Here is a 12,654-nt window from a genome sequence, read left to right on the forward strand (position 1 = left end):
CCTGAGGAGCCATGTCGGCTCAATATCACTTCTGAAACAACTTGGTATGAATACTCATTCCTGGCGATAAGTGCTTTATTCCCCAAGCAGTGTAGTGCGACACTACATACTCAGTCGTAGATATTTACCCTTGTGCATACCTGTACATAACGACACATATTCATCTGAGTGAGTGGGGGCCTTAAATCCTATATGAATTAGACAGTTAAAACTCAGAAGTAATATACACAGGAGTGCACATAATTGGTACTCAGGTACGCATGCGCGACACAAATCAGGAAAGTGTAAGGTTAATTGTATTACTACTCGCCTTTGCGTACTTCCTGACCACATGTCCAAACAACAACTAACATTAAGCAACTTCTTTGGCATTCCGCCACCTACAAAGAAATGCCAAACTGGTCCAGAGCCGAAGAAAATACTTTTTTCAGAAAAGTGCCATGGCTTGAAGCCGACGAGGAGTGCAGTGAAATGTGATGCAAGATCTGCCGCTCGCATCCAAACCTAGCAGATAAATCAGGTGCGTTCTATAAAGGCTTAAAGAATTTCAACCATCCCTTATTTGACTAGAATGAAAAGAGCAAGGAGCACATGAATCTGGTGCAAGCCATTGCTAATAAACAAGCTAATTGAGGGGAAATGTCCAGCTGCCAGTCATTGGACAGTTCACACTTCTGCTTGATGGTGAAGGTCCCTACAGAGCACACGCTGCTTCTAATGTAGATGCTGACAGAGACAAGACAAACACACTCTGGGGCTTAATGGAAGAGCTTGAAATCAGATATGATTCCCTCAAGTCATGTGATAATTTCTTAGTATTTGATCCTTTAACATGAAAGACCTCCACAGTTTTGGAAACAAAGCAGTTTACATTATTCTCAAGAAATACAAGGCCACCTTGCAGCTTGACAAAAACACCACTGTGACAGAATGGATGTGATTAAAGCAGGCAGGAAAATGCCTGGGAGCCTCCTCTGTGTATGACTTGGTCCAAATATTAAAGACAAGTAACCCAGTTACTTACTCCAACATCAACAAGGTGGTTGAGCTGTCTCTTACACTACCTTTAAGCTGTGCAGCTTGTGAGAGGGGATTCTCGCATCAGCATATTAGAATCCAAGTACAGATCTTGTCTGTCACATGCTCGTCTCTCAGCCCTGATGCAACATCTGTCAAGGATAACCACAGAGACATTTGACCCAAAGCCCGCTGTTGACCTGTGGATGGAGACAGCTGTTGGGAGACTAAACCAAGGACAGGGAAGTTTATCTGCAGCATCTTCATAATTTACCACGCAGGAGTCTGAAGTAGGGGACAGTGGGAGCAAAACTGAGGAGGACAGTGAGGAAGAGTGAGCTTAATAAGACAACGCTACGTATGGGGTGTGTACCAAACACCATCTCCTGCTACTCACCTGAGTAACTTATCAAAAATATTTATGTACACCCCTGAATATACAAGTACTTTCTTAAAAAAGAAATAGATAAATACAAAAAGTTCATGGAAATGGTGATTCTTCAAACAGCTCCTTCTAAGAGAATCAAGTTTACATAGAAACAATGAGCAAATGTTATTTTTCTATTTAAATAAAAATAAGACAGACCATAGCAATATATATATATATATATATTTTCTTTTTCACTAACTCATTACAAAAATACAGACATTAAATGGGCAAGAGGTACTTACATGGTACAGAACAAGAGAAAGCACATAAAGTAATGCAACAGATCCATTATTTGTTCTATCCATGGATACGATTTTTGGGACCTGATAGCTAGAGGAATTAAACAGAGGTGAAATGTCAATATTACAAATATCAGGTGAGAGTGAATTCCAAAGTTTGGGAGCAAAGCAGGATAAAGCCTTCTGTGGATGAAAGAGGAAGATCTAAGGCTACAGGAGGGTATAGCAATTTGAAGAAGATCTTAGAGGTATGGGGGAGCAAAATTATGGATGACCTTGAAAGTAAACAGGAGGATTTTGAACTGGATTCTGAAGCAGATAGGAAGCCAATAAAGCTCCATTCAAGGCTGTGGTGATGTGATGGAAAGAGGAGACGCTGATAATTAAATAAGTTTATGAAAAGATTTTTTGAGAAGACCAAGAAGAAGGGAGTTGCAGTAATAGATGCGGGAGGTGACAAGGCTATAGAGCAGAACTGAAGCAGAGTGCAGGGAAAGAGAGGGACAAGGAAGATTAATGTTTCATAGGTGAAAATAGGCAGAAGGGGTGATGTTATCGATGCGGGAGGTGAGCGACAGGTGCTATCAAGGATGACACCCAGACTCTTGACCTGAGGAGAGGGAGAGACAGTGAAACTGTGATTTGTGAGAGAAACTGTCAGACTTGGATAAAACCGATTTGTTTCCTCACCTCTCACCTCCTGCCTTGATTTTAGCAAGGCAGCAGGTGAGCTATACGGGGGGGGGGGGGGGGGGGGGGGGGGGGGGGGGAGCTGGGTGTCGTCCGATAGAGTAAACCAAGGGGCAGAGTGGGAGAAGGTAACAGATCAAGTTTTCACTGGAGCCAGAAAGGTCAGTACATTATTCAGACTGATGTTTTACAGAGAGCTGATCCGGGGTGCAGGAAGGATCTGGAATCAGATTTTTGAGGATGTAAGAGGAGAAGAAGCAGCACAAGATTATATTCTTCGAAAGTTTTAAAATTATGGTAGTCAGGATGTTATCGTCAGACATAAAGATATGTTAAATGAAATTATGTGGTGACCAGTTATAGGACGTTCATCAGAACAGCAGTTTAGAGGGGCTGACAAGAGCAGCAGATTAGGTCCAGAGTATATTTGGGGGGATCAGTGACATGATCATTACATTTCCTAAGCAGGATAAAAAAATCTTTAGCGCTGGTAAGATTATTATTTTCCAGATGTATGCCAAAATCATCCAGTAATAATGGAGCCTAGGTGGAAGTTTAACTGAATAGACTGATTACTCTCCTTGATCTGCCTCTAACTCAGCCAATCAGCTTTAAACCCCACCTCCACAAAAGCGAATCAGCATCCAAAGTTCATCTTAAAAGGCCTCCGACCCGCAACTCGTCTGCTCCTATTGCGCAGGCAGTGGTTGCGCTGTCTGACTTCATTCAGATAACCCCATTTCAACCCATCTTCAGCCCCTCCTCCACCATCGTAGCTAAAGTTCAGTAGTTTTATTCTTCCTGGACTCTTACTGCATTCTGCATCTCATTTCAACAGGTTTGGCAGAAGACTGTCATGTTGAGCCTGGTTCTGCCAGAGGTTTCTTCCCAATGGGGAGTTTTTCCTCTCCACTGTCACTTCATGCTTGCTCATCATGGACAGGTTCTCTCAACCTGTGTTATCCAAGCTGGACTTCCATCTTCCGGGTCCCTGAATGAAGCTCTAGTATCAGCTCACACAGTCCACTTGATCTCCCCATAAAGCTCAGCTGACCATCTCACTAACCAGCAGTCTACAGACTGACCAACTTCATCTATCTCCACTCCACCACCAGTTTCCGGCCTGGGGGGAAACAGGCCTAATCTTTGTTCCTGTTTATGCATATCAATCAAAATCCAGCGATACGTTTCCTGCCAAGGTCTGAGCACCAAAGACTAAGTAATTGTATCAATAAATTTCTTCTAATTGTCCTTTTTCTCTGCATGACTGTTTCAGATTGAATTCTATTAGGACAGATTAGTGAGAAAGTCAGTAAGTTAATTCAAAGATTTGGGTGCAACAAGGTTTCTTTTTAGTTAAGGCTCTAAATTGGTAGGGTTCTACTAAATATGAAAGCTTTGTTATAAAAAGACACACTTTGTTTTGTTCCTTTCTTTTTGTAAGATTAAACATTTTAAATAGCCTTTGATAATTTCAACCAAATTAAATAAACATCTTTATTTGTATCAACCACACAATGTTGTGGGCCCAAATTTCAGGGGACACACAAAATCAGTCTAGATGTAGGGCCACAGTTTGAACACTTCTAGGCTACACGGGTCATATTTGAACAGTAACTCTGAAATGCATTCAGCCCCAGGATCCTTAGTAGTCTAGAGGCCATCATCAATATTAGATCCTATCCTTTAACAAAATAAGAGCCAGTGAAGTGATTTATAGCCAGGTGTAATCTGATATATTTTCCTCGTGTTGGTCAGGACTGGAGGCAGCATCTTGAATTGGTTGGAGCTATCTGATTTTCTTGTGCCTGAAATGTGATTTATTTTTTATTTTTTACATAAAATAATTGAAAGCATATTATATAAAGTCTGAGCTCTACTTCTAGTACCTGTCTGGAGTCAACACAACTTAAAAAAACAAACACATGATGTCTGAAGACAGAGTCCCTTTAACAGAAAGCAAAACAATCACCAAATCTTTCTGCAGCTGCAACATTGTGAGATTTGTTCTGCTCATGACAAAGATGAAGCAACTTTCAGAGGGTTTTATTTTGGTGCAGATGTTTCTGAAGATTGACAATCACTTTTGATCCCAAAATACCACATATGAACATGATCACATCAGCACAGAGTAAAGAGACTGTTAGTGTTTCTAAAGGTGCATTCAAACCATCAGCAGGAACAATGTTGGATTTACATAGTATCCCTTGGCAAACTGTGTGGGGAAAGGCAGAGAAGCAGCCAGCAATGAATCTCAAACAGTGAGGGTGATTACTGCTCTGCTCTCGGCTCTGACTGCTTCATAGAACTGAGGTGTTGTCAAACAGTGGTACAGCATGGAGAGAGTAGAGCAGTGACCTTTGAAAACAATTAAAAAAATGTAAAAAATTTGATGGTCTCCCCAAGCCGATTAGAAAGTTGTGTCTAAAGAACAGCAACGGTCTTTAAAGTTACATTTCACCTGTGCTTTTATATTGAAGGTCTCACAGCGAGACCTTGACAGGAAGTATAATGGGGTTTTGAGGGGTAACGGCACAACTAAACTGAAGGGTCTGAGAGGCTGATAAACTACTGAATGGCTGTGTCCGAATGTGCGCCCTAATCACTATATAGCAAGCATCCCCAAAGTCGGTTCTCAAGGACCACTGTCCTGCAGGTTCATGTCACAATGAACATTGTATAAAAAGCAATGTGCAATTACCACAAAATGTTGGAAAATGTTTTTCTTAATTGTTTCTGCAGTAGCTGTTGAATTGAGCCTAGGCCCGGAGATCAAGCTCTTTGCTACCGAGAGAACTAACTTCTCCCCTCTGGAGTTAAGATACCACATGCTTATAGCTACCTTACTCAACTCCAATACTGAAAAGTAATTTCAGGTTTCATGTTTTTATAATTTGGTCTTTTTAGCTTCTAACCATAGAATATCTGCTTTTCTTGAATTTTGTTTCTAATAGAAAGTCATTAATAAAACATTTGTTTCTCACCAGGCTGTTGACAGTAAATCTGAAAATGGGCTTTCTATGGATGCACACGTATACTTACAATAAGTGTCACTTTATTTTAGATTTTTTTCCCTTCAGATTTATTAATGCGGTAGAAGATTTCTTTAATGATGTTGCACAAGACTTTGTCTTAGTAAGTTAAGGGCAGCTGTGGCTACAATGTAGTTTGCCACCATCAGTGTGTGAGTGTTTGCATGAATGACTGAATGTAGTGTAAAGTGCTTTGGTCAAGTCCTCTGACTGAAAAAGCACTATAAAAGTACAAGCCATTAGTAAAGGGATTAAAAGCTTCTATATAAGGAAAGAATTTAAAAGCTGTCATTTTACCTCTCTTGAATTTATTACAGGAAAAAGAGGAAGCTCAGTTTAATTTCTCATTTTTTGGTTGTTTTTGTTTTGCAAGATGAACACACCAAGGAAATTATATTTCCTCTGAGAGTTACACTCAACAGCCACAGAAGACAATACAGCCTGTTGAGCTCTCTGGCTGTAAGCAATTTGATAAAAAAAGATGATTTCAATTTGGGACAAAGATACATATTTATTGCCGTTTTGATATAAATGTAAAAAAAAAAAACATGATATTAAAATCTGTAACCACTTTGTATTTTAGTTACTAAAATAAATCTAATAAGTCCTCATTACTGTTGATGGGACCTATTTGTCTAAACAAAGAAATAATCACGTACCCAGCTCAAATATTAAACATTTATTACATCTTGAAGAGTTGCTACTATGAAAATGTTGAACAGTTAAAAAGAAGTTAGTTATTACCTTAAACTAAACTGAAGAAGAAAGTACTGGATGAATGCAGTCTATCTTCACAATCAAACCCCTGCAGCGGCCCTCCTGCTAACTTAATTTAGCCTCAATTCACATCTGTTACCAGGTGAAAAGTTGTACCTCAGGTGGTTGAGGACATGAGTTTAGAGTAAACTCAGTTTGGAATGTGTTTGTAAAAGGCCATAACAACAAATTTAAATTACCATTGTAAATATAAATGACTTAGACAGAAACACAGAATTTAAGTCTGAAATCACACCAGCCACGTTTTGTTTACTATAAAAAGACCAGTTTAATTAACACTTTGGTCAGAACCTTTTATTCAGATATGAACATTTTATGCAAACCCTGGTACGGACTAAACAACCAGACCAACACCCACTTCATGAATTACACTCAGTTTGCTTTGAAAGAGTAGTACACTTTGTCACTACAAACCCATCTTGAGTCAACTCAACTACAGGAACATAACATACTTTTTGTACTGAATAAGCCACAGGGCCTGTAGGGAAAGTGAATGTTGCACTGAAGTTAGTGAGATAAAATCTTTTGTTTTACAATGCAGCTGCAACCCTGTTGTGGTTCAAGATATGCAGAGAGCATAATTTCCTTCAGCTTGCAGCATGCATTTTCTAACTCATTCCAAACAGAATGCAAACCGAATGCAACTAAAACTGCACCGAAATGAGCTTAATTGTTCACATGATAAAAGTACAACATAGGTGAACTGCATTACGTCTGCTTTTGGTGTGGACCAAACAAGCAGAAAATAGGACTTTCCTGGTGTTAATACATCCTGAAGCACAACAATTTAAAATTTTGTTTTTCACATATAAAGCCCTAAATACTCAAGCTCCATTATATATCAGGGATCTAATTGTTCCTCATGTTCCTAGTGGAGTACTTTACTCTCAAACTCCGGCTTTGCTAGTGCTTCCTAGAATTTCTAAAACCAGTTTTTGTCAGGACTCCAGTCTGTGATAAAATCATGAAAGTTTTAATTACGTAAATCAGACACCCTGTCTACTTTTATGACTAGGCTTAAAGCTTTCTTTTTTTATAATAATAGTGGCTATCCTGAGCTACACTATATTGCCAAAAGTATTTGCTCACCTGCCTTGACTCACATATGAGCTTAAGTGACATCCCGTTCCTAATCCATAGGGTTCAATATGACGTCGGTCCACCCTTTGCAGCTAGAACAGCTTCAACTCTTCTGGGAAGGCTGTCCACAAGGTTTAGGAGTGTGTTTATGGGAATTTTTGACCATTCTTCCAGAAGCGCATTTGTGAGGTCGCACACTGATGTTGGACGAGAAGGCCTGGCTCTCAGTCTCCGCTCTAATTCATCCCAAAGGTGTTCTATCGGGTTGAGGTCAGGACTCTGTGCAGGCCAGTCAAGTTCATCCACACCAGACTCTGTCATCCATGTCTTTATGGACCTTGCTTTGTGCACTGGTGCACAGTCATGTTGGAAGAGGAAGGGGCCAGCTCCAAACTGTTCCCAATAAGTTGGGAGCATGGAATTGTCCAAAATGTCTTGGTATGCTGAAGCATTCAGAGTTCCTTTCACTGGAACTAAGGGGCCAAGCCCAGCTCCTGAAAAACAACCCCACACCATAATCCCCCCTCCACCAAACTTTACACTTGGCACAATGCAGTCAGACAAGTACCGTTCTCCTGGCAACCGCCAAACCCAGACCCGTCCATCAGATTGCCAGATGGAGAAGCGCGATTCGTCACTCCAGAGAACGCGTCTCCACTGCTCTAGAGTCCAGTGGCGGCGTGCTTTACACCACCGCATCCGACGCTTTGCATTGCACTTGGTGATGTATGGCTTGGATGCAGCTGCTCGACCATGGAAACCCATTCCATGAAGCTCTCTGCGCACTGTTCTTGAGCTAATCTGAAGGCCACATGAAGTTTGGAGGTCTGTAGTGATTGACTCTGCAGAAAGTTGGCGACCTCTTCGCACTATGCGCGTCAGCATCCGCTGACCCCGCTCCGTCAGTTTACGTGGCCTACCACTTCGTGGCTGAGTTGCTGTCGTTCCCAAACACTTCCATTTTCTTATAATACAGCTGACAGTTGACTGTGGAATATTTAGGAGCGAGGAAATTTCACGACTGGATTTGTTGCACAGGTGGCATCCTATCACAGTTCCACGCTGGAATTCACTGAGCTCCTGAGAGCGACCCATTCTTTCACAAATGTTTGTAAAAACAGTCTGCATGCCTAGGTGCTTGAATTTATACACCTGTGGCCATGGAAGTGATTGGAACACCTGATTCCAATAATTTGGATGGGTGAGCAAATACTTTTGGCAATATAGTGTATGTCTATAGTGATGCTCCTATAGACTTAGGCTGCTGGAGGACATAAAATACACTTTTCTCTTTCTGCTATATTCTACCTCCAGTACTATTTATGACTTTAGCTTTTATCTTTATACTCTTTTTTTTATTATTATTATTATTATTATGATCTTGCCTGGTTATTTTTAAACTACTGTATGAAAGTTTTTGGGGGATGAATCAACTAGGCTGCTGTTGTCAAACACTTTATGTTATAGATAATACAGTTGAGACAGCCTCTCTCTCGGTATTTAGTCCCATTTTGTCTCCTAGGCTTAGCTATGGGCTCAGCTTCATTGTGACTAACTGTCTGTGCTTGCTCTCATCCTTTTGACTTCATAAATGTCTCAGAGCTCACCAGGCTAACTGTTCCATTCCTAGACAGAGCCCCCTATGCCACTATAGTGTCATTTGAATGAATCGACACTTTAATAAGTCTTGAGATGATATGTGCTGTGAATTGGCTCTACTACAAATAAACTGAACTGAACTGAAATTGAACCCATGTGTACAATAACTCACTGCCGAAGAAAATTAAAAATCTAGCAGCGAGTTCACCGTCTCTTGAACATTGACAGTGTGCAAACGAAGGAATAAAATGGTACTAATAAAGTGCATATCCTCCAATCACAAAACACCTCCACCTCATGAGGCAGTCACCTCTTTACCTCCGAGGTACAAGGTGTTCTTAGGCTTGCAAAGCTTCCTCCTCTTTTAATGGGAAACTACGGATAGCACCTTGAAGCATCTGGCAATGACACTCAAAGGTAAGCAGACTTTTAGAGGTTAACAGGTCTTTTTTTTCTATTTAATTTATCTATTTGACAGGGAGAGTATACATTAATTAGCATTGCTGCAAATGCACTAGAATTATCCAAGAGGCTATTTTTCCACCCGTTGACCCTGGGCATGTCTTAAAATTGTCTACCTTAAAACAGTAAAACCTTTACAGTGAAAAACAAATATAAAAGAAATAAAACAACTCTTCTCAACAAATCTAGTTGGGTTTAAGTTTGGTAGAATACAGACTGTGGGTTAATCAAAATAAAATGAAACATTAACATAAACAGAATTCCACTATATATATACATATATATATATATATATATATATATATATATATATATATATATATATATATATATATATATATATATATATATATATATATATATATATATACAGTGTTGGGAAAGTTCTCTTTCTACGTGAACTAGTTCAAAGTTCAGTTCACACATTTTAAAATGAACTAGTTCAGTTCATAGTTCATAATTCAAAACCAAAAAATGAACTAGTTCATAGTTCTTTTTTTTTTTTTTCATATATTGCTCAATTACACCATAGCCTACTGTAGAACCACAGACAGCAATTATTTTATCAGTTGTAACTCTGAAACTGTGCGTCAGATTTCATCTTCATATCCAGTTTTGAATCCTTATCCAACCAGGGTTTACATTAGCATTGAGGGGACAGATTTCCCCATTGTTGCTTTAACGCTTTGTTGCTGTCCATTCACTTCACACTAGTAGCAGCTGCAGCTTTCACCCCTACAGTATATTCTCAAAAACATCAGGAAAAATGTCCTGCTTGAATGGTCTTTTTTATGAGTAATTATTAAAAGAAAAATAGGAAAGTAGTCTTTAAGGTGCAAATGTTTTTTTTTATTTTAATAATTTTTTCCATTTGAAATTCCATTTCAATACATACCAAAAAGGAATACTGGAATCCTGGAAAATTATACCAGGCAGGTTTAACAAACAAGTTACATGGATAGTAAAACCCTCAAGAACAGGGGTCTTCTATGTTTTCCAGACCAAGGACCCCCAAACTGATGGCGAGATGGAGCGGGGACCCCCTAACTATATATATTGTATGAAATTGTGTCCTATAGTCACTCTATTACAGATGGAGTAATGTAAAGAAATTAATTTCTCCCTGGGATTATTAAAGTTTTTCTGATTCTGATTCCTGGTTGTTGTGAAGGAAACGGTGCCCAGCTTGAAAGAGCTCCTGTGTGTCGCTGAATGTGTGCATTGATGACTGAAAGACATCTTTTGTCTCCATTTATCTGTTTACTACAGTGTGTTGATTTCATGTTAATGAGTATTTAAAGACATTTCAATTAGTGGGGCGAAAAATTGCAGGGGGGGAATATAAAAATATCAACTAACCATGCAGACCCTCATGCAGTACCTCCGTAGACCCCCTAGGGGTCGCGGATCCCCTGTTGAAGACCTCCGCTCAAGAAGATTTTACTAACACAAACTGAGGGACCAGGCTGAGGTAGGAATTTAAGGTTACTGAAGTGGGGATTTTTTTACTGAAAGCCGGCGGGCAAACTTGTTGCCATCATCCTCACCGACCACCTGGTCATAAAACTGTTTTAAGTGATCATACTGCTGCTTTGTCGCCTCCACGCTGCACTGGTAGCTGGTGTTGCCAGATTGGGTGTTTTTCCCGCTACATATTAAGGCCTGTTTACGGTTTGATTTAGCCGGGGTTTCGCCTGGAGGGCTCTATAGAAATCTGGCAACCTATTGAACGGAGTTGAACTGAGAGAGCGTGCCGTTCACAGACGCCAGAATGAACGAGTTCACAATAACGTTCATCAGGCAAGAATGCAGTACGTTCAGTTCACGTTCGCCCAAAATATGAACGAGTTCATGAACTTTCGTTCAATGAACGCGTTCAGGCACAACACTGTATATATATATATATATATATATATATATATATATATATATATATATATATATATATATATATATATATATATATATATATATATATATATATATATATATATATATATATATATATAATATATATATATATATATATATATATATATATATATTTTTTTTTTTTTTATATACACAAGTGGCAGCATATATATATATATATATATATATATATATATATATATATTGGCATATATATTCTATTCTATTAATGCTTACATGTCTGATGTGTTATGAGCCAGATAGGAGATACTTTTTTTAAAAAGTACTTTTTCAAAAACGTATATGGGGCGAGTTCTCTGATGTTCTGGGGAACAGAATTCATCTCTTGAGCTGCTGTATCTGCAAAGGCTCTTTGACTAAAAGCACTTTTACGCAGAGGAACAACACAGTCACCTCTGGTCGACCCCCGTGTCACTCTCTGTGTGTTCCTGATCTTTACAAACTGACTAAGTGGAAGAAATGACGGACCATGGATGATTTTGTAAAACTGGCAGATATTTGAATATTTGATGACATTTCCCCAGCTTAAAAGCAATGCTTTATTAAAATGATACAATGGTGATATTTAGATTTCTGTTATCCAGAGGTTTATTTTTTATGTTTGTAAAGAGACTCTAAAGATTTATTGTCGTTTATTAGCCTGTAACCGGATTTCCGAAATCATCTGGTTTTATGATGTAACATGAGATATCCCTTTGTTTAAGGTGTTCCTTAAAGTAACATTTAAAGCATGTATTTTAATGAACAAACTTACAGAGATGGAGGAAACTCTGGAACCTTGTACTACAACAGATAAGTTCACAATGAAGTAAAAAAAAAATGGTATTAAAGCATAGAGCTACAGGACTTAAGTGTGTATAATCAACAAAAGTAAAAAAAAAAAAAAGGGGCAGTTGATGACCGAAGCTGAGAAGAGGAAGACCATGCATACATTCATAAATGCAGTAAAGCAGAATATGAGTGAAGGCATTAACTGGCTTGGAAAAAGATAACCCACAGTGGTTCTCTCTCCTAGTGAAAACATAAAACAGAGGGGAGGGAAGGATCTGTGATGATCAAACAAACCAGGACTTCGGAGCAGAATATGACTAATTAGTGAAACATTAATTACTGTCATGCACACCCCAGCAGAGCACTTTATTTAAGCAAGGACACAGAAATGTGTTATTTTTTATATATATCTTTTTCTACACTGGACAGATTTAGGTTTAGTTTTCCTTTTCTTTTGAGCTCTGGCTGCTCACCTCTCCAGGCGCTCTAAGCCACTGATAAAAAGCTTAACTGGAATGCAGCAGATTTTTTTTGAAACTGTTAGCAACAACAGTTTCTGTTTTATGGTTGCCAAGAGTCTACAGCAGTGTCCGTCTATCTGTAGCCTTAGTTAAATAAAATTTAG

Source organism: Cyprinodon tularosa, unplaced genomic scaffold (assembly GCF_016077235.1).
Source record: "Cyprinodon tularosa strain WSP-4 unplaced genomic scaffold, ASM1607723v1 ctg103, whole genome shotgun sequence".
Taxonomy (NCBI): Eukaryota; Metazoa; Chordata; class Actinopteri; order Cyprinodontiformes; family Cyprinodontidae; genus Cyprinodon; species Cyprinodon tularosa.